The sequence below is a fragment of the Triticum dicoccoides genome, chromosome 3A, assembly GCF_002162155.2.
Source record: "Triticum dicoccoides isolate Atlit2015 ecotype Zavitan chromosome 3A, WEW_v2.0, whole genome shotgun sequence".
NCBI lineage: Eukaryota > Viridiplantae > Streptophyta > Magnoliopsida > Poales > Poaceae > Triticum > Triticum dicoccoides.
The window spans coordinates 599,341,103-599,345,737 of NC_041384.1; positions in this window are offsets into that span (position 1 = coordinate 599,341,103).

The following is a 4,635-nucleotide window of genomic DNA, read 5'->3' on the forward strand; positions in this document are numbered from 1 at the left end:
CCCCGCGCTCTCGGCCGCCACCCTGCCGATCCCGGCGGCGCCCACCGCCCACCACCACAAGATAGGTCAATCCCCGTCGAAAAAGAGAGGAGGTTTCGCCGCGGCATCCTTTCCACCACCGTCCGGGCGATTTTTCCGGCGTTCCGGCCGCAAAGGAAGGTGTACCGGCAGTGTGCACCCACCGCGCCCGCAAGGTGTTCGGCGATTTGCCTGCTCGGCGATGGACTCGGACAACGAGGAGGCGCTAGACGCGCTACTGGAGGAGGAAGCCGAAGCCGACGTCCGGGAGGAGGAGCATCTCAAGGTCCTCACCGCCCTAGCCGGCCTGCTCATGAGCAATGAAAAGCCGCGGCGAGGTGGCTCGGCGTCGGGGCGGATGAAAGCAAAGAACCGACATTGTCTGGAAGGCTACTGCATGCTCTACTCCGACTACTTCGCCGACGCTCCACTGCACGGCGACAAAGTATTTCGGCGCCGTTATCGGATGAGCCGAAAGCTTTTCCTCAGGATTGTGAATTCCATCTGGTAGTTCGACAGCTACTTCAAGTGCAAGAAGGATTGCACCGGAAAACTTGGATTCACCTCAATCCAGAAGTGCACGACAGCGATGAGGATGCTTATCGAAAGAGGCTACAATTGATCGCCTATACTTGTGGGTTATCAAGACCTTTTTCTGGCGCCGTTGCCGGGGAGCCATAGCATGGGGTGAATATTCTCATGTGTGTGCTTGTTTGCTTTATCACTAAGTAATTTTTATTTGTTGTTCTTAGTTGTTTTCTATCTTTAGTTATGGGTAGGAAATGCAAAATACCAAAAAAAAATAGTTGTACCAACTGAACCAATGGTTGAAGAACCACTCAAAATCTATCACACTCCTGAAGCTTATTACTTGGATCATCTTTTATCCCTATGTGCTCGTGCTGAAACCCCAACTAGCTTAGTTGAGGGCAAATCCTTAGATGAGCATGCTTGTTATGTGCGACACCGTATATCTGAAAAAGGGAAACGTTTACTAGATCAAATTCATCATTTGCAATGTTATGCTTGGAATTTATGCGAAATATATGATTATACTTGTTGTTCTGAAGACCCTAAGAAACACCTTCCCTACCAATGTTTGTTTAGTGATAATGGAATCGTATCTTCTTATGCTAAGGGTGTTTATAATTACTATGATGTTCAACAAATTAAAGAATTTATTGCTTTTAAGGGTGCTTATGAAATTCCTTCTTTGATTGAAAAGTATGATGCTACTCTTTACAAGTCTGAAAATATTGCCATACTTGAATATTGTTACGAGAATTACGCTTCTAATGCCTATGTTAAACCATATATCGAGGTCTCCTCCGCTGTCCAAGAAGAGACTAATAATCTGCAGGAGTCTGTGGAAGAAGAAATTGATGAAACTGTGAGCTCATTGGATGAAAAAGATGATGAGGAGAGCGAAGAACAAAAGGAGGAAGAGCGGATTAGCTACCCGTGCCCACCTTCTAATGAGAGTAACTCTTCAACTCATACATTGTTTAATTTTCCTTCGTGCTTACCGAAGGATGATTGCTATGATGATTGTTATGATCCCGTTGATTCTCTTGAAATATCCATTTTTGATGATGCTTGCTATGCTTGTGGCCAAGATGCCAATATGAATTATGCTTATGGAGATGAACTTGCTATAGTTCCTTATGTTAAACATGAAATTGTTGCTATTGCGCCCATGCATGATAGTCCTATTATCTTTTTGAATTCTCCCGACTACACTATATCGGAGAAGTTTGCACTTATTAAGGATTAGATTGATGGGTTGTGTTTTATTATTACACATGATGATTTTGATGAATATAATAGGCATGTGCTTGCTGCTTCTACTTGCAACTATTATGAGAGAGGAACTATATCTCCACCTCTCTATGTTTCCAATACGATAAAATTGCAAGAAACTGTTTATACTATGCATTGGCCTTTACTTTGTGTGCTTGAATTGTTCTTTTATGACATGCCAATGCATAGGAAGAGAGTTAGACTTCGTTGTTGCATGATATATGTTACTTTGTGCTCACTACTAAATTACAAATCATTGTTAATTGAAATTGGCTTTGATATACCTTGGTATCCGGGTGGATCCATTACTTGAGCACTATATGCCTAGCTTAATGGCTTTAAAGAAAGCGCTGTCAGGGAGACAACCCGGAAGTTTTAGAGAGTCATTTATTTTTTTGTGTGCTTTTATAAGGTTTAAAAATAAATATAATGTGCCAAGATTTGCCTTTAGGATGTTTACTTTACTTGTTGGTTTGTACGGTGCAGGACAGAAACTTTGGCTGTAGTGCGTGATTTTACATTTTTACTGGAACGTCAAACGGTTCTGATTATTTTTGCACTGTCTTTCTATACAAATTGTTTATTTTTCCTAATTTTGGTAGAATTTTCCAAGTATAAGAAGTATGGTGAATGTCCAGATTATTACAGACTGTTCTGTTTTAGACAGATTCTGTTTTTGATGCATAGTTTGCTTGTTTTGATGAAACTATCAATTTATATCAGTGGATTAAGCCATGGAAAAGTTATATTACAGTAGACACAATGCAAAATCAAAATATGAATTGGTTTGCAACAGTAATTAGAGTAGTGAATTGCTTTATTATACTAACGGATCTTACCAAGTTTTCTGTTGAAGTTTTGTGTGGATGAAGTGTTCGATGATCGAGAAGGTCTCGATATGAGAAGAAGGAAGAGAGGCAAGAGCTCAAGCTTGGGGATGCACAAGGAACCCCAATTAAATATTCAAGGAGACTCAAGCGTCTAAGCTTGGGGATGCCCCGGAAGGCATCCCCTCTTTCTTCAACAAGTATCGGTATGTTTTCGGATTCGTTTCATTCATGTGATATGTGCAGATCTTGGAGCGTCTTTTGCATTTAGTTTTCATTTTTCTTTTATGCACTGTGCTGGTATGAGATAGTCCTTGGTTGATTTATAGAATGCTCTATGCACTTCACTTATATCTTTTGAGTATGGCTTTATAGAATGCTTCATGTGCTTCACTTATATCATTTGAAGTTTGGATTGCATGTTCCTCTTTACATAGAAAACCTCCATTTGTAGAATGCTCTTTTGTTTCACTTATATTTGTTAGAGCATGGGCATATCTTTTGTAGAAAGAATTAAACTCTCTTGCTTCACTTATATCTATTTAGAGAGATGACAGGAACTGGTCATTCACATGGTTAGTCATAAAATCCTACATAAAACTTGTAGATCATTGAATATGATATGTTTGATTCCTTGCAATAGTTTTGCGATATAAATATGGTGATATTAGAGTCATGCTAGTGGGTAGTTGTGGATTGTAGAAATACTTGTGTTGAGGTTTGTGATTCCCGTAGCATGCACGTATGCTGAACCGTTATGTAACGAAGTCGGAGCATGAGGTATTTATTGATTGTTTTCCTTATGAGTGGCGGTCGGGGACGAGCGATGGTCTTTTCCTACCAATCTATCCCCCTAGGGGCATGCATAGTAGTACTTTGCTTCGAGGGCTAATAAACTTTTGCAATAAGTATATAAGTTCTTTATGACTAATGTGAGTCCATGGATTATACGCACTCTCACCCTTCCATCATTGCTAGCCTCTTCGATACCGTGCAATGCCCTTTCTCACCTCGAGAGTTGGTGCAAACTTCGCCGGTGCATCCAAACCCCGTGATATGATACGCTCTGTCACACATAAACCACCATATACCTTCCTCAAAACAGCCACCATACCTACCTATCATGGCATTTCCATAGCCATTCCGAGATATATTGCCATGCAACTTCCATCGTCATCATATACATGACTTGTACATTTACTGTCATATTGCTCTGCACGATCGTAAGATAGCTAGCATGATATTTTCATGGCTTGTCCATTTTTTGATGTCATTGCTACGCTAGACCATTGCACATCCCGGTACACCGCCGGAGGCATTCATATAGAGCCATATCTTTGTTCTAGTATCGAGTTGTAGTATCGAGTTGTAATATCGAGTTGTAATATCGAGTTGTAAGTAAATAAAAGTGTGATGATCATCATTATTAGAGCATTGTCCCAGTGAGGAAAGGATGATGGAGACTATGATTCCCCCACAAGTCGGGATGAGACTCCAGACGAAAAAAAAGAAAAAAAAAGAAAAAAGGAAGGCCCAAAAAACAAAAAAAACAAAAAAATGAGAGAAAAAGAGAGAAGGGACAATGTTACTATCCTTTTACCACACTTGTGCTTCAGAGTAGCACCATGTTCTTCATATAGAGAGTCTCTTGAGTTATCCCTTTCATATACTAGTGGGAATTTTCATTATAGAACTTGGCTTGTATATTCCGATGATGGGCTTCCTCAAATGCCCGTGGTCTTCATGAGCAAGCAAGTTGGATGCACACCCACTTAGTTTCCAGTTTGAGCTTTCATACACTTATAGCTCTAGTGCATCCGTTGCATGGCAATCCCTACTCACTCACATTGATATCTATTGATGGGCATATACATAGCCTGTTGATACACCTAGTTGATGTGAGACTATCTTCTCCTTTTTGTCTTCTCCACACAACCTCCACCATCATATTCTATTCCACCCATAGTGCTATATCCATGTCTCATGCTCA